The 19,436-nt window shown below is 35.0% G+C and overlaps 1 protein-coding gene across 2 annotated transcripts in view; it reads left to right on the forward strand.

Moving 5' to 3' along the window:
• The window catches only part of EIF3H (eukaryotic translation initiation factor 3 subunit H), an 86,892-nt gene that overhangs the window by 21,540 nt on the left and 45,916 nt on the right, over nt 1-19,436 (forward strand). The window lies entirely within an intron of this gene.

The raw sequence follows: 19,436 nt of genomic DNA on the forward strand, positions 1-19,436 counted from the left end.
TGGCCATTTTTATGTTTTCTTTAGAAGGAGAAATATCTATTCAAGTCCTTTGTTAATTTTTTAGGATTTTTTTTGGTTGTTGTTGCTCAGTTGAAGGAGTTCTTTATATATTCTGGATATTAACTCCTCGTATATATGGTTTATAGATGTTTTGTTCCTTTCACTCTTTTGTTTCCTTTGTTGCACAGAAGCTTTAACATAATTTGACTTATCTATTTTTGGTTTTGTTGCCTTTGCTTTTGGTGTAACATCTAAGAAACCATTGCCAAGACCAGTGTTATGAAGGTTCTTCCCTGTATTTTCTTCTAGGAATTTTATGCCAGTGCCATACTCCTTTGATTATTGTTGCTTTGTAATATGTTTTGGAATCAAGAAGTGTGAGGTCTCCAGCTTTGTTTTTCTTTCTCAAGATTATTTTGGCTATTTAGAGTCCTTTGGGATGCCATGTGAATTTTAGATGTTTTTTTCCTATTTCTGCAAAAAAAAAAATGCCATTGGGATTTTGATAGGGATTTCATTGAATCTGTAGATCACACTGGGTAGTATGGGCATTTTAACAACATTAAATCTTCTAGTCCATGAATACAGGCTGGATGTCTTTCCATTTATTTGTGTCGTCTTTACTTTCTTTCAGCAGTGTTTTGTAGTTTTCAGTATACAAGTGTTGTGCCGCATTGGTTGAGTTTGTTCCTAAGTATTTCATTCTTTTTGGTGCTATTATAAATGAGATTGTCTTTTAAATTTCTTTTTATCATTCATTTTCTATATAACGTTTAATTGATCAACTTTAACTTTGATAAAATGTTATCTCATTTGACTTCACATCCTCATAGTACCTTGAACATTTAATAACACAAAGTATATTCTTACTGAGGTTAATATAACCTTGATATTGCAGTTTGGTCTACACATCTTTTTTTCATTAAGATAATACTTCTAGAAACTAACCAAGGCTGTTTTATTCTAGACACTTAAGTATTAGCATTATTAAAAAACTTCCGTGCAATATGCATTTTATTTTGTTTTATTTTAAACCAGTCAGGATCTCCTTGTTTCATTTGAACTACTGTAATATTAAATGTGTGTAATACTCACATAGGATTATGGTTGGGATTTCTCTTTAGACCATTTTGGCAGTATTAAGTTATCTCTATTCCCATATTCACCAACCTATCTGGAGATACTTAATTATAATTCAGTAATAACTATTTTAGATATGGAAGACAAGGGAGAAGACCAGGGATTGTTAGCACAATTTCTTTGATTTACAAGTTAGGAGCCTGAGAGGTTCATTTGAAGTGACTTACTCAGTTTCCTTGTTAGTGGCACAGTTGGGAGCAGAATCCATTCCTGAACAGTTTACATTGTCACGTGGCTTTCTCGGGTAATTAATTTTGTTTTATAAAATTTTCAATTTAGAATATTAGCAAGAAATAGCTGTTCAGTGCAAATATGGTAGATAAACAAAGCAAAATGTCTGACTAATTTTAGATCTTGATCATTGGAAGCTAATTTTTTTTTCCTGCTTTTTAAAAAAAAAATTTTTTATTAATCATCCATTTTATACACATCAGTGTATACATGTCAATCCCAATCTCCCAGTTCATCCCACCCCCATCCCCACCCCCTGCCGCTTTCCCCCCTTGTTGTCCATTTGTTTGTTCTCCACATCTGTGTCTCAATTTCTGCCCTGCAAACCAGTTCATCTGTACCATTTTTCTAGGTTCCACATATATGCGTTAATATACGATACTTGTTTTTCTCTTTCTGACTTAGTTCACTCTGTTTGATAGTCTCTAGATCCATCCACGTCTCTACAAATGACCCAGCTTCGTTCCTTTTTATGGCTGAGTAATATTCCATTGTGTATATGTACCACATCTTCTTTATCCATTCGTCTGTCGATGGGCATTTAGGTTGCTTCCATGACCTGGCTATTGTAAATAGTGCTGCAATGAACATTGGGGTGCATGTGTCTTTTTGAATTACGGTTTTCTCTGGGTATATGCCCAGTAGTGGGATTGCTGGGTCATATGGTGATTCTATTTTTAGTTTTTTAAGGAACCTTCATACTGTTCTCCATGGAACCTGGCTTCTTTTATGGACTTGAGATAATTGGCCTTTGTACCTTTTCATTAACATGTGCTTTAAGAAGCTCATTAAAAAATGCTTTAATAACACTGAGATTAGAACAGACTTCAATTTAATGTTAAATAATAATAAAAAATTACAGGGCATTGTTCGCTGTGTATTATATGTGCATTTCCTATAATCATTTACTCTACATAATTGAAGGTTTTATCAATCCCATTTTCCAGATTAGGAAACTGAGGCCAACTTGTCCAAAATCATTTAACTGGCAGTTGGTAGAATAGGGGTTGAGATCTTTGGGTCCCTGGTCCCAAATCCCATGATTTTTCCCACCTAAATGGTGTTGATTTTAGAAATTTAATGAAGTAGAAGCCAGTGATTAAAGGGTGTTGAGTGCAGAGCATCATTATTCTATATCTTAAATTTGTTTTTGGGAAAAAACAACTGAATTTGAATTCGATTTTCTTGGTTTGCCTTTGGAAGCTAGTAGGTTTTGCCATTTTTCTTATATATGTGAATAATCTAAGACAATGCTCTGTATTTCTTCATAGCCTCCTGTAGTAGTCTTAAATTTTAGGTTCTCTCACTTAATCCATTTATTTAAGTTTTTTCGATGTGAACCATTTTTTAAAGTCTTTATTGAATTTGTTACAATATTGCTTCTGTTTTACGTTTCGGTTTTTTGGTGGAGAGGCATGTGGGATCTTAGCTCTGCGACCAGGGATTGAACTTGCACCCACTGTATTGGAAGCCGAAGTCTTAACCTCTGGACCACCAGGGAAGTCCCCATTTATTTATCTTAATGGGCATTGGTATGCAGTCACCATTAGATGTTTATCAAACCTTGATAAAAGCTAAATTTTCCCATTGTCGTCCTGCATGTTGATTATTTTAAATCATGCTAAAGTAAAGGCCTTTTGTTTTGCTTACTGCTATTCTGGTATTATATGCTTGCTAAAACTAATATTTATTCAGGGAAAGATCTTTTCCTCTGCTTTTCACCCTATGGAAGTAAAAATCATCAAACATTAATAAGTTTAGTGATTATGTATTTCGAGTTGTGTTAGGTTGGGTTTTTTTGGTTTGTGTGTTTTTGTGCCTCGTGTAAAGTTGAGATTTCTAATCTGTGGTCCAAAAGAGAGATGTTTTAAATTAGGGCCTGGCAAATTATGATCTGTGGGCCTGCTTTTGCATATAAAGTTTTATTGAAACACTGTCATGCCCATTCACTTATGTATTTTCTGTGGCTGTGTTCCTGCTACAGTGGCTTAGTTGAGTAGTTGTGACAGAGACCGTATGGGCACCGAGCCTGAATTTTTTTTTTTTTTACTGTCTGGTTCTTTAAGAAAGTTTGACCACTTCTTTTTTATATATAATTTTTTCTTGTTATTTTCCTGCTCTGAAAAGTTAAAGGTAGTTCCTTCTTTTCATCATAAATTGATGGCTTTTTGTTTGTTACTTATTTCTTCTAGATGTTGCCCTTGACATTGACTCTCATCCAGAATGTATTATGGGCACTGTAATGAAAATGCTGGTATTATCAGGTGTTTGTTTCTCTGGTGCACCTGGAAAGTATCAGAATGGTATTTACTTTAATTTTAATGCATTTTTCTTTTCAAAAAAATCCCACATATTATTGATGTATGTGGGAACTGTCTGTGGATAACAGGGAAGAAAGGCTTTCAATTAATGGTTGTAGACTTGTGACCAGGTGGTGTGGAAAGGTAGTGGTATGAGGCCTGAAAACCCGGGTGGAAATTTCAGCTCTATACTTAGGATCTGTGTGACGCCGAATAATTCACTTCTGAACCTATTTTTATCTGACTGACTAATGTTTTTCATCAAGCATGTATTAATTGCTTATATACTGAACATTGGGAACATAACTGAAGGATAATTTCCTTACGAGATTAACTTTCTGGGTAGTGCTACCATGGATGATGTTACAATAAGCTGATACAGAAAACGAGAAACAGTTGTGGCATGAAGTTTCTCTTGTTCTCTCCATGAATTCACATTTTTTTTTTTACATATGTGATAACTTCTCCTTTGAGTGGTTTAAATCTCGATAAACTTTTATGTTACAGAATTTACTTTCTAGAGAGATAATATGCTCATATTAGAGAATATATGGTTTTTTAAAAATTAAGTAGAAAAACTCATATTAAAATTCCCATTAGGGGGCACTATTATCAAGCTTAGGAGAACTGGAGACTCATTTGTTTTCTTAGACATGCAACCCGAGGCTTGCTAAAAAGGAAAAATATTTTCATCTGATAAGATTCAGATACTGTTTTATACAACTGAATTCCTTAAATATGTTATAAAGTGCAGTGAATTAAACACAGATCCAATAACTCACTGTCTTGTTTTTCAGCAGACTAAATCAATATAATATTGCAGGTGATACAAGAAGCTTACTTTATTCTGCATCAGAGCCAAATCCATAATTTTCATACTTGGAATAGACAATTTTTTAAATTTTGCTCTTTTTAAGTCCGTCACAAAGGATGATCCTTGGCCTTCAAATAAGTTTCTTTCAGAAATGAAGCATGAAGACTGTATTGTGCTATTAAAATGCAGTTAAGGGAATGAAGTGATGCCTAACTGAGACAGTATTGACGTGTGCAGCATGTGTAATTACTGAAGTAATTCCACACAGTGAAGTGATATGTACATGCACATAGCTCTTAACCTTTCTGTTTATTTTCAGGTACTTGAAAATTATTTTCTTAAACTCAAGTTTAGTGTTAGACCAGGAAACACTACTAAAGACTGTGTTATATGCTATCATTTATCATTAAGCTACCAACAGAAGAGCAGTAAGTAGTATCGTCTTAAACAGACTCTTCAAAGGCTAAAATAAGAATTGGCAAAAATGTAATTCAAATAAAATGTAATCACAGTAATTTTTCATGGCATAGGTGTTATTTTTCTATCACTGGGTTCGGAGAGAGTGGGTTTGTATAGTTATATTACTTGCAATACTTTCTACATAGGTAAGCTATATTTTACACTGGAGAAAGTCTCTGCTTAATTACTTGCTTCCTGAAGTCTCGCCTTCCTTCTCCTTAGTTTGCTTGCAGCCCACACTGAGTGCAAAACTGCTTTAACCCTAGCTGATCATCACTATTTCGGCTTTGTATTGCTTTGGAGTTCAGGGAAGGGTTGAGTCAGAATGGAGAAAGCTTTTCATGTTTTTTCAGACAGATGGGGACATTTTGTAAAAAGACATGATGTTTACTTACTATTTTGTATTATCTTCCATCTGTATGAACAGTCATTGATCACTGTGGTCTGTTCGACAGATATCGTTTTTTAAAAAATACTGTTTTATTGCTTTTTCCCCCCCAAAGAGCTTTTCTTGGTGGAAATATTGGAAATATTATATATAGATAGTTTTGAAGTGTGTTTTGAAACTTACTGGAGAAGTAGGAGCATGTTTACTTTGTGATCTCAGATCATCAAGTGGAGGTATGATAATGTTTCAGATATCAGAAAAAAATTTCCTTTTCAGCTTTTATCCAGCAAATTGCATTGAGTAGGTGATGAAAAAAATTGCATTGAGTGGGTGGTGAAAAAGATACAGATATAAAATCCTAGTTACTGCTTTGAAAGATTTTAAGTGGGAGCGACAAGTGTGTAAATAAAGAATTGTGAAACAGAATTAATCTAAGTCTAGTGTGAGGAAGGGGAAAAATGATGGCAACACTCAGATATGAGCTACTAATTCCTTTTGGAGGATGACTTCACAGGGGAGGTACAGTTTGATTTTGTAGGTGGTTATTAGTTGCATTTTAAGTAATTTTTAAGGAAGTTATGTCTTGTGAGTTTGTTCCAATTATTCACATTTCTGGGCCCTCATGAATAACACAAGCATCTCTAGAATTTAATATATATTCATTTTGGCATCTTTATTGTTCAGAGCTAATTATGTTCCTTGATAATATCAGATTTTGTTGCTGATTTTGTATTAGATGGAGAAGTTGTTTTTGACATCTAGGCTCTTTTGATACATAAAAAGATGCTTGACAATAATAATTGAGTGCCTTGTTTATGGAAACTCAGGACCCATGCTGCAGTTAGCTCTATTTAAAATATTTAATAAATATTTAAATAGGATACTTAATAAATTTTAAATATTTAATAACCTGTTTCATATATATTTCATTTTAAAAGAAACATTGTATATAGCCAGGTAACTAGAGAGAATCTGTACACTGAATTATGGCACAGTTCTCCAGGGTACTGATGTCTTTGTTGTTATTCATGGTAGTATTTTGAAAACGTTAAACCATTCACATTGAGTGATTTATCACTGAATATTCAGGGTAATGAACTTTAGATTATTGCTTACTTAAATTATTTTGCTCACTCAGAAAGCTATAGTTTGTGATTTGAAACTGACTTAAAAACCTTAACCTTACTTTATATGTTTAGTTTTTGGCTTATTAGGGTGATTAGAATATGAGAAGTAGAATCCAAATATAAAGCATCAGTCCTGATTATTTTTATGCCTTTTTTGTTCTCGGTTTGGGCGTCTCAAGATTTTAAATACAAGAGTAGGAACAAGGTCTGACTTCATTTTAAAAGCTTGAAAAATATTTTTGCTTTTATTGCATGTTTTAAAATTTAGGGTTTTTTCCCCTTTTTAAATGAGAAACTCCTGTGCATGGAAGGATATACTATTGAAAATGTGGTCAAGGTAAAAGGTTTTTCTGCTTTAAGAAATTAAAGTGCTTTACAGTGTACCCTCCCTCAGTCCCTAAAGCGTAAGTGCTATGGTTTGGAAAGAAGCCAAGTAAAACCTGTTCAAATTTTGTCCAGACTTAAAGTAATACTTTAAGATTTGAAAATTACAGGTGGATACAATACTTAAATAGTATTTAAAATTCCTAAGTTTCCCAAGTCTAAAAATGTAATCCTTAAATTACTATTCCCAGTGGTTTAAATTTTAATTAAATAAAAATTGCCTTACTTTTGAATCACAATGACATTAGGTATAGATATTTGAATTTATTACTAAACTTTAAGGTAATAACCATTAGAAATGAACTGTTTTGGCACTAATTAAAATGTCAAAAAGCCACAGCTACAGTGTGTAATCAAAGACCTTTGCTATTTCTGTTTTTCCAAAAATTGTCCTACCCATCACAGTTCAAGCTTCCTGTCTTGCCCTGGAGAAGTGCTACCTGGCTTCACCCCCCCCAATTAAATACATTACCTGATCTGCAAGTTTTATAGATTGATAGATTACTTATAGTTAGATTTGACGTTTGGGTGCTAATACTGAGTTTTGCAAACTGCCTTTTAATATAGAGTGATATCTTAGTCATGCCAGTGAAGTGTTCTGTTTGTTTTGTTTTCATCTCTCTAGGTGAAATTTTCATAGCTCTTGAAACTTTTATCTGTTTGAGGTTACTCTTCAAGGCTTACCTATTATCAGTTTCAGACTGGTGTTTTCATACCTTTATCCCTTTTCAACATGAGGATTATTTGCTGCCCTTTTTTAAAATTGGTAATTTTTCCTCAGTACATTTTTGGTGCTTTCTGATACATTTGAGAACAAAGACAATATTTATTTTGACTTAAGTAACCATATGATGGCACAGGTTTATAATGCAGCCCTACATCTCCCCCCTTCTTCACCCCATACATCTTCACCCTTTGTTTTCTCTAATACGTAACTACAGACATTTTAATATACAGACAGCCTTTCTTCCCTCCTTGATCAGTGAGAGGATCACAAAATTACTCCAGTGGTCTTTGCAGAAATTTATCTGTCTTGTTGCTGTTTTGTAGAATTGGAAAGGTGAGGACCTTGTGGACATGGGTTTTGGTGGCAGGCTATTAGTCCCACAAGCAGCAGCAGTGGTCAGAAGAGTCAGGCAGCAGAGTCCTAGTTAGGGAACTTTGGATTTGGGGCATGTGTCAGCGACCCCAGCAGGCAGCAAAGGCAGCAGTCACTCCACAAATAACAGTTGTCCTCACGCTCCTGTAGCTTCCAGGCTCCTCTGTTCTCACTTTACCTTCTCCTTTTCTTTTCTTTCTTTATTCCATTGTTACTCATTCATCAAGTCAGTATTTCAGCGGGAACTATGTGCCAGGCATTTCCACTGGCCATTTCGTGCCTGTATCTGCTAAGGATATTTCCTGAAGTGTTCGTTGAAGAACTTAGCTGTTCTAAGCAATGTGTTTGACTTGAAGCACGGGGAGATTTGTTAGCACATTACGTTAGTGAAACCAGATTATGGCATAAAGTGAAGATTATGTTGCTGTTCAGGTGCAAGTGTCTAGAAAAACTTTTGTGTAGTTGGAGAATGACTTGGGTTTATAAAGATGTGTCTGCAAGCCTACACATCTCCAGGTTTGGGATTCAGAGTGATTCCATTATTTTGTAACTTAATTTGGTTCCTAAAGATTTGTAAACTCATCATGTTTTTCATTTTCATATTAGAAATATTTTATTTTTATTTTTGATCTCACTTGGTAGGGACTCCCAAAATTTTAGATGAAAATTTCTTTGTCAGTAATTTAATCTATAATCAAATGTACTCAGTTTTAAGAGTCTATTAGCAAGACTTTTTTGGTGAGGTGAATTATTTCTTCATTTCTCCTTTTCCTCCTCATAACACTCTTATCACCACTCCTACCTTGAAAACACAGATAGAGCAAAACATTAAAAAGATTCATTACTGGAAGAGAGTGAAGGGTTGTATGAAGAGTGGTGATATAACACCTTTATGGGTATTAGCCATTTTCTCTGGTGAATGAATGAGGAATGGGATGGTATAGACATACTGTGAAACGTTACGTATTGTGAAATGTTAAAATCACGGTAAGCATGTCTGGGTTACTTCCCTGCTCCTTTAGGAGATGTTTGACATGATTAACCGTGAGAATGATGTTTTGCTATAAGCCAGATTTGTATTTCGTTTTTGTCTCCTCATCCTATGGGCAGCCTGATAAAAAATAAGTAGTAGCCAATTCCATATATATGGAAATGGTGTGTGTACACATTTACCATTATAGCTGTTAGTTGAGGAAAATTTTAAATCATTTTTACACAGCTCTTGCAAACTTTCTGAAAGGCATAAAAGGAAGGGAATTTAGACTGAGTTCTGGTAAAGTTCTGGTTTATTACTGATTGTAAGCATTTGTCTCTAGCCTCAATTTTCACATTTGCAGAGTGGATCACAGTAGGAACTTTTGTGATTCTTTTTGCACGTGGGAAACTGAAGCCCAGAGAGGCCCAAGTTTAAAATGAGTGGCTAATCCAGAACTAGAAATTCCAACGTGCCCATCTAATATGTAATTCACACAATTTAGGAGGGTTGTCAGTAATGCCAGTATTTTGTTGAAAGCACTGTGAGTGCTATAGATGCATGCAGTTGTGACTTGTAGGCATGATGTATTTACTTAAAAGTGACTTCTTGGTGTTATCATTTACTCTCAGCACAGCTGGAATCAAATGTTTGTTGAATTTAACACTAGATTCAGAAAGTTTCTTAAGTTTCTGCCTGTATACTAGGTATTAAATTAAAATGAAGGGCAATTCTGACCTTTAGGTCAACAGAAAATTAGTGGTAGTTGAATATATACAGTCACCTCCAGCACTCTAAGATCATTTCAATGCTGAAAGAATGGAGAAGCTAATTGAAAGTATAAATTGGTCTGGGTGGGTTAAGGGAGGAAAAACACATTCTCATTAAATGCTGTTGAATGCAGTTACAAACAATAGGTTGAATAGATGGTTTAATTTGACTTAGGAGATCAGCCTCTGACTGATGACACAGGAAGACTTTCTAGAATACATTGCTTTGCAGATGACTTAAACAGACAATACTGATAAAGCTTGTCATGTGAATTTCCTTCTTTACTGAGTACACAGTATGCTTAAGTGATATGTTGTGCAATGCTTCCAATCTGCTGTGACTGCCATCTGCGCAAGCAGAGTGAGAGAGAAGAGAACATGGAAAGGAAATGGATCAGTTAGTAAGTTGTAAGGAATCTGTGTGAACACTGGGTGCCACTCATGAAGCACGAAGCAGTGAGTGATTTTCCTTTGTCACCAGTACACCCAGCTGTCTGTAAACTGGAGGCTTGCGATACATTCAGCTCTCAACTTCCCCTTTTGGATGTTGTGGTACCTGTGCTTGAGACCAACTAGAAAATCCAGGGATGGTAACCATGATCATGCCAGCCTTATTTTTCTCTATTATTTTTTTAATATAAAATCTTTTTGCTGCTTCAGTGTTTGACACCATTGTTGAGGTAGATTTAATAATGCTAGCTAGCATTTTTATGTTGCATAAATGGAATCTTTTTGGAAACAAATTATGCCATACAACAAGTTTCCTGAGAAACAATTAAGTACTTTAAAAAGGGTCAGTAAGACCTATAGATGGGAAAATTGCTTCAAAATCTTACAAGTTGTAACCAACAGGGGACCAACCATATGAATGATGGAGAAGTTGTGTATGGGTAAGAGGAGTTGACTGGCAGAATCTATCCTGTATACCTTTGTCAGTGAGTAAATCTCTTATTTGGCTTTGAGGCTTATAACTTGTAAAACAGTTCTTTGTGTGTGCATATGGTTACCTTTTTGATGTAAACATATGAGCTCTTATGAAACTGTTAATCATGAGTCATCTGGTACCTCCTTAGGAATTAACATAACCTTATATAGATGACTAATAATACAAAGCCACTGTGGTTTCTGTGGTTTTACCAACCATGGCTCTAGTTCTAAAACATTTAAAATGAGACTTGCTCCCTCTTTAAAAATTTTTTTGGACAAAGAGATGTCTTATCAGAAAACTGCAGTAACTTAAGCAGATCCATAACTGGAGGGAATTAATAACAGAAAGTTTTTGTTGACACCAGGAAGTAGATTAAATAGTGCAATTGTGGTAATGAGTACCGTATATGATAAGCTTGAGCCACCTGGGTTTTATTAGGCTGCTTGATACTTTGATCACAATATTATTTCAAGGCTTGTCTATTTAAATTGCTAAGGTTTCTTGTCATCTTTGTGATTTAGACCATAATTTCTTTCACTGCAAAGAGATTTTTTTAAAAGAAAGGCTCTGGCCAAGCTGAGATTCTGGGGAGGTGCAAGTTCAACAGCTAAGCGAACCTTAGAACGAGAAAACCTTTTAAACAAAATTAAAAGCTTGAAAGTGCAGCAGTTGAGTATCAAGTTCATCCGACCTTGCTTCTCTTTAGTTTTTTGCTTGGATCATAATTACACTTTTGTTTATCCTGTGGTAGTGGAGCACTATAATGCTGTTTGGTGTAATTCAATTAATTATTGTTTGATATAAATACATCCATTTAAATATATATTTCATGTTTGAGAATGTAGTAACTAACTGCTATCGGTTTCCCTTCAGCTGGTATTAAATGGTTTTGATGAGCATCTTTGAGAATTTATGGAAAGATTTTTAACTACTTCGCCCATAATGAATGAATTATACTAATCACAGAATTTAATTTGTTTGATAAATTGTCTTGCTTTGTCTTTGAACTTGAAATTTTAAACTTTAGCTAGCCTATTAATATAGATCAATGAAATTTTTAGTCATCAAAATCAACAGACTTTCCTTCCACTAATTTTAGAAATAGTCTTTCACAGGTATTTAATAGTATCTTTGTTGTATAGTTAAGCAAATGTTTCGGCTTAGGAAAATAAATATTCATTTGGACTAGTAAATGGAGGACAGGGAAGATTTAATAACTTAAGATATTGTTGTCCTTAGCATGATAGTAATAATAATCATTATTAAAAGCGCTCTCTTGAAAATTTACATGTAAAATGCTTTGTACATTTATTGATGTGCTGATTAATTTTCACTGTCTTGATCCCCACCCCCCCCCCCCCGTCTTGATTTTTGAGTACTTTTACAATTATTGTAGTTTGGCTAGAAGTTTCCATGTCCCAGTGTAACTTTTAAGCCTGGTGAAGGGCACTTAAAAATGTAATGGACTTCTTTTAATATACCTGATTTGCCCTTGGTACTGAAAGACGTATGGAAGTGATAATCAACAGCCTTTTTGTTTTCCCTGATAAGACAAAGGAGAAGAGTGTTAAAAATAGGAAGAGATTTGAGCATTGGAAAGATTGCTTACCAAGAGTTTGTAGCTTTCTGTTTTTAGAAAGTAGGGTAGTACTTTTAAGTTTTAGAGGTTTGTGACTCATTGAGGAAAGGTGAACTCATACAAAATGAAGAGGCATAGATTTAGGAACAAGCATGTGATACAAACATGGGAAAGTGAGGTCTGTCACTTAGAGCAAAGACTTAGTTTGGGGAAATGGTCTGAAATTATGATAGATAGGGTCAGATTATGGAAGGCAGAATGCTTGAAAAAGAGGCTTAGACTTGAAACGTTGTGTGTCATTCTGGGCTCCCCAGCAGAGGTGTAAGGGTATAAAATCAATATTTTTTTTGTCTAGAGGCAGGAAAAACAGATGGATAATGAAGGTTTGAATGAAATGTGAGCAGTAGCATTAAGAATGAAAAGGTGAATACTAGAGAGACGGAAGAAATTGTAAAAGGTTGAGCTCAAGGTTATACACATATTTTGAGGGCTTGACTTCATGTATCAAATAGCTTTAATATCTGACATATTCTAGGAGAATTAAATCCTGTTTGTCATCCCTTTTCCTCTTGAATAATTTGTAAACAGCACCCATTCTGTGATAATGGTATGTGTGACAGAGCAGGTGGGTACAGTAAATGTAAGCTGTTGATAACCGGCAGGGCAATACGAACTTTACTAAAATATTAAATATTTAAGATTTTTCAATTAAGGGAGCTTTCGGGGCCATTTTGAAAAGTACGTGCATTGTTTGGAATAGTCAATATGGTATAGATGTGGATTGATATTTTTAGGGCTGTCTTAAGGAGAGAGGATTGATCTTTATTATAAAGCTCCAAAGGGCAGAACTAAGATCTTCTAAAAATAGAAATAAACAGTAAAGTAGATTTACTTCACTCTTCCAACAGCACTGTCCATTCATGGGATGGAATTCTTTAGACAGTTGTGTCCTGTCTTGAGAATAGTTTTTACAAGTTGGTGGATTCATTCATTCATTTAAAAGATATTTACTGAGTGCCAGCTACCGCAGGAACTTTGGCAGATGTTGAGGGATAACATAATGAACACGTTGAGGAGAGAGACGTAAGACAGTTAACCAGATAAAATAATTACAAATTGTGTTATGTAGTGTGGAAGAAATAAACAGATGATTTAGTGGGTGGTGCCCCACCTTAAATGGGTCCCTTCAGAGTCCCTGATACTGAAGTGTGAAGGCCCTCCTTGAGGTGGGAATGAGCTTGCCATTGTTTAGCAACTTTTAGAAATCTAGGCCGTCTGAATAAATCCTTCTGAGTTAGAAATAAGGGGCTGTGTCATTCAGAGCCTTATAGGAATTTAGGTTTTGTTTGTAAGCAGCAAGAGGCCACTGAACTGAAGGGTTTTAAGTTAAATGGTTGAGTTAATGACTATCATGTTCTTTATAATTCTGTGACTTAATCTAAGACTTATTTTTCTTCTTGGTCGTGTATTTGAAATATTCATGAAAACTCAGCTTGGTGATTGAATGCATTGGTGATAGTGTTTATTCCAAGAAAGTTTATCTGTGGCTACTAGATAACTTTTGTAAACAAATTTGTCTGAAGTTTTTATTTTTTATTAACTTTTTTATTTTGGAAAAATTTGGGGTGTACTGAAAAGTTGCAAAGATAGTTCAGAGTTTTCCTATAGCCCTCAGCCCGGTTTCCTCTAATGTTATCATCTTACATTCCTGTGGTACATAAGTGTAACTAAGAAACCAACTTTGGCACATTACTGTTAACTAAACTCCAGACTTTATCCAGATTTCACCAGTTTTTCCATTAATGTCCTTTGCTTTTCTGGGATCCAGTCCAGGATACCACATCACATTGCTTTTAGTTGTTGTGTCCCCCTAGTCCCCTCTGGTCTGTGGCCATTTCTCAGTCTTTCCTTGTTTTTCATGATATGGGTAATTTTGAGGAGTACTGATTAAGTGTTTTGTAGAATGTCCCTCAGTTTGAGTTTGTCAGATATTTTTTCATGATTAGACTGGAGTTTTGAAGGGTAAACCCACAACGGTGAGTGCTCTTCTTATTACATCCTGTTGGAGGGTAGAATGTTATCCACATGACATCACTAGTGATGCTAAGTTTGGTCACATGGGTAAGGTGGTGTCTGATATCCTTTTTGAATCATCACTCTGTCTTGGAAGTCTTTATAATTTACGGAAACCTTAGGACATTGATGTTTTGGCTGAAAAATTAGAGTTTCTCTCTTGGAAGAAACAACTTTTCTCCTTACACTGTCTATTCCTAATAGTTTAATAGCTAAACAACATGGGTAGAGTTATGTATTATGTGCCTTAATATGTAACTTTTCACAGTTTAGATGAACTTTTTTTTTTACTTTTATGCTATACCATCTTAGACATACTATTGGGTATCTAAATTCATTCAGGCCAGTTGGGATCTGTCTCTGACAGAATATGAATTAGATGTTGGAGAACATTCATTGTAGCTCATCAGCACTTCAATATCAAGAATATTTGATGCAGAAATTATCATTTCCCATGTGTGATCCTACGCAGTGTTATTGGCAGTAGTTTGTATCCACTGCAAAATGCCTTTTGTACAAAGGAACTCGCCAGACTTTTACATTTGGTGTGAATACAACTTTGTCCACTGACATAGCATATACTACCACTGTGAGAGCTACACAGTGTTATACAGTCTATGAAATTGTTTGAGAGGTGAAGAAAAAAGGCTTGAAATAATTAAAAACCAGCCTTAAATAGCTTGTGTTTTCTTTGGGATGTTTGAAACATTTCAGCTTTTAAACTACAAATTTTGAGTTTTCCAGTTAAGAAAATAAGAAAGGATGTACAGCCATCCCTTGGTATCCACGGGGGATTGGTGCTAGGGCCTCCACAGTGAATACCAAAATCCACGCATGCTCAAGTTTTTTATCTTATATATTCTTATTTTGGAACCTTCTGGAATTTTTTCCCCCTTCCCTGAATACTGTCAATTTGTAGTTGATCGAATCCACAGGTGTGGAACACGGGGGATATGGAAGCTGCCTGTATTCAAATTTTGGGGACATTCCTTTGATTTCCGTTTTATGCAGTTCTTAAACTTTTGATTATTGACTCCCAAGTATCTCTTCATATTTGTTGACTAACCTTATTACTCTTCTTTGTATGGGGAAAAAAGCAATTGTACATCAAGATTTTACTATTATTAGTAAAATAGGTATTTTCCCTAGCTATTAGTAGGAAGAAATTGTCTTTTTTCTCTTTTTAACTGGGAAAGATCACTGAAAAGTAAAAATCTTGAAAGTTAGCCATGGGGAGGCAGTAATCTTTGAATGTTGTCATCATCATCACCATCATCATTATTATTGTATTGGTAATGATAACATTACAACCTCAGTTGTATGGCTAACATTTATTGATCCCTTATCAAGTGCCAAAAATTGTGTTGAGCATTTGGTATGCATTAAATATAATCCCTGTGGCTACTTTATGAAGTAAGTACTGTACTATTCCCAGGCAAATACTTGGTTATATACAAATGGCTTGTATAGGAAATGATTTCAGAAGAGGAAGTCACTTCAGCACTAGGTTGGAACTAGTGGAATTTGCACTAGATCTTGAAGATGTGTGGTTCCTGCTTCTCTCTCTGACATATCCTTCGACATTACCCTCAATTTTCCCCCTAATACGCCAGCTGTGCTAAACTACTTGTTTTCTGCCCAAACCAAGATCTGTCTTGTTCCTGGTTAGTGGATTATTCTGTTCTCTTAATTTGAAATAATTTTAGATTTACAGAAATTGCAGAGGTTTCCCTTACTGTTAACATCTTATATAACCATAACATCTTACATAACCGTGGTGTTGTCAAAACTAAGAATTGGGACCATTAACTAAAGTACAGATTTTATCTAGATTTCTCCAGTTTTCCTACTTATGTTCTTTTTCTGTTCCAAGGTTCAATCCAGGATACCATGTTGTATTTAGTTGTCATGTTTCTTTAGTCTCCTGCAATCTGTGCCTTTTCCTTGTTTTTCCTGACCTTAACATTTTGAAAAGTACTAGTATCCGGTCTTTTGTCCACTGTCTGTCAGTTTGGGTTCGTCTGATGCTTTCTCGTGGTTAGATTGAGGTTGTAGAATTTGGGGAAGAATACAAAAGAAGTGCGTTTCTCATCACATCATATCAGGGGGTACATCATCTCAACATGTTTTAGTACTGGTGATACTAACCTTGGCCGCTCAGTTTAGGGGGTGACTGCCAGGTTTCTCCACTGAATATTTACTATTTTTCCCTAGAAGTGAGTTACTACTCAAGAGGAGGGGAGTTAAGTTCCATCTCCTGGTGGGACAAGTAGCAAAGAATTTTTGGAGGTAAGTGAAAAACACCCCAGTAATTAATAAATATTATGAGGACTATCAGGATTAATCTTAATTATCTTTTTCAGTTATTAACTTTTATTAGACTGGATGTTTATTGAGCTCAGGAACTAAGACTGATGTATTGTTTCCCTTGTATGTAGAACAGTGGCACATGGTAAATGCTCAATAAAATATTTGTTGAATGGCTAGAACCAAAAAAAGGAGATTGTAAATTGCACACAAAGCTAAATTAGTTAAACTTGATCCTTTAGGTAGCAGAATAGTATTAACAGTGTTTGAATAATGTGACAAAAAATTTTACTGTTTTAGTTTCCTTTGTTTTAATTTTGTTTGTGATTGAAGAATACATTCTTCCCTAATTTTAACATATATAGAAAAAGTATTTTTTTTCCTTAGCTTTGAAGGAGAACTGATTAGAATAAAGAAATTTAACAAAATAAATTTAGGCCAGAAGTCTTATTATATGATAGCTGGTTGAATGTTTTGAGCATGCTCTATATTTAGAAGGGTGGATTTAACTTGGGAAAGCATATAATTTCTAAGTAAATTAGCAGTGATAGAAAAATCCCATCCCATTTCTCAAAAAAGGTGTTTAAAAGTTACAAATGTTATGTTTAGCCTAGCTTTTGCAATATAAATGGACTCTCTGAACACCAAGCATGCTAAATTTAACTTCCATATTGGATGCCGGTTTTACTTATGGATGCTTCTGGCTTCCCTTCAAACTGTATAAATCTTTTTTTTTTTTTTAAAGAGTGTCGTTTGATCCACTAAAAACAGGAACAATAAACCATACTTGCATTTGACCATTGGTGTTTTTGCTAAGTAGTGACTAAGAAGTGAAGAGGAGTTTTGTTTAAGATGTTGAAGACTTCAGGAGATTGAAATTGGTTGATCAATTGGATAATCTTTTGTTTCAGCTGCAGTTGCCACCATCCCACTAAGGATGAGTTTTGTTACCTGCTTTTTTCCCTAGATGGTTAAGCAGTCTTGCTCCAATGCCAGATTATCGTTGAGACTGTTAAAATACTGTCTTCTATTTCATTCTTTCCATTTAAAAAAAACTACACTCTCATTTGCCATTGATCTTAAGGGCCCTTGCCATTCGAAGAGAATAATCAGAGCACCTATGTGTTCATTTAAATAAACTGTTAAGGAAAAAGTTTGTTGAGCTTAGAGGAGTCAAATGTCAAGTGTTTTATTGATGACGAAAATTGTTGGGAAATTGAATTATGAAATGGATGGAAATGTAAGCAAATGTTATCAAATCAATTTTAGTTAATAAAATGGGACCTATAACTCAGTGAGTTTTGGCATACATACGCAAATAAATGTATATATGTCTTTGTGTAAAATTTATATGTATAAATTCCTAACAGCCCCACTGCTGTCCCTTGTTAAGATGAGCCATTGATATTAACAGTGTCTTGCATCTCAGTAGAAAAAAATCATAAACAATGAAATTTAGGGGTTGGCAGCATTAAAGAATTGGCGTTCACATGACAGATTAGGATTTCTAAGAATGGGGAAAGAGGTTGATTGCGGGGAGAGGTTTTAAAATAGAGGCTGTTACATGACCAAGGTACTGATAGACAGATGCGGAGTATGGTAAAAGTCCTTTAGCTTCACTTTCCTCATCTGTAAAATGGAGACAGTCGATACCTACAACATAGATTTATATTAGTTTTGATCATTTTGTTCAAGAGTTTGACCTTTGTACCATTGACAGTGGGCAACTATGAAAGCTTTTTGTATTATGACAGTTCAGATCTGTTTTAAGACCATTCTGAGCACTGGTGGTGGGAATGAGAGAAGGGGTAGATACGAGAAATTTGATGACTTCTGAGTAAAGGAGTGATTTGCATTAATGAGCGACAGCTAACTTGACTTGTAGACTAGACTTAATATGATGATCTAGAAAATTGCAGCTTAAATTCTGTTTTGAATTAAATGTATGAGAAATGTATAGGTTTACTTTTTTGAATAATCAGCCATGTCAAATTTATTTTATATCACATTGATCAACTTGTTAAAAGCTAAAGGTAAAAATTACTGCAGTTATAATTATTTTGCATGTGGAACAATAGCTACCTAATAGCCAAGCCATGATAATAGCTCTCTAGTGTAATGGTCCAGGGGTAGGCTCTTGCTGTGTTTGAATGTGATCTGATCTGTACCATGATGATACCATCTACCTGTAGGGTTGTTCTGGGGATTAAGTAAGAATGCATGTAAAACATTAAAACAGTACGTGACTCACGGTAAACACTTAATGAGTGTTAGGTATTGTTATTTTTCACAAAAGCATAACTTTGGGTACATTTGGGGTAAAATTTTGAGTTCATTATAACTTGGAGGCATATGAAATATGTAGGGTCTGCCTTCTACTGGAGCATAATTTAACTTAATCAGTTGAGATTATGTTTATCACATTTCAAGATCAAGCCTTATTGAGTAGTCTAATTTGCATTGTATAATTCAAACTAATCAGGGCAAGTTGAAATTTAGAAGATTTTTAAACAGTGTGACATGTAATAGGAACAAATAAAGGTTTAGGCCCTGAGGGAAGAAACATAAACCTTTAGTACTAATTCAGTGTGAGAAGGACAGGCTCAGCTAGAGGCTCCTGGTAAAGTGGGTAAAAAAATGTTGTAACATAATGCAGAGGGAGCCTCACCTCTTGGTAGTGGCTTTAAGCAATAGGGAAAGTGGTTGGAGTACAGACTCAGAGGGCTGTGGTCATCCTAATTCCATTTTAATTCACAGGCTCACTGGTGGAGTGAACTCCGCTTTGTTCCCAGTCTGTAGCAGAACAGAGGAGGAAAGTGAGCAAATTTGCCAGCCTTTGGGTTGGTGAAGGCAACAATAGGTCT

The sequence above is a fragment of the Stenella coeruleoalba genome, assembly GCF_951394435.1.
Source record: "Stenella coeruleoalba genome assembly, chromosome: 17".
NCBI lineage: Eukaryota > Metazoa > Chordata > Mammalia > Artiodactyla > Delphinidae > Stenella > Stenella coeruleoalba.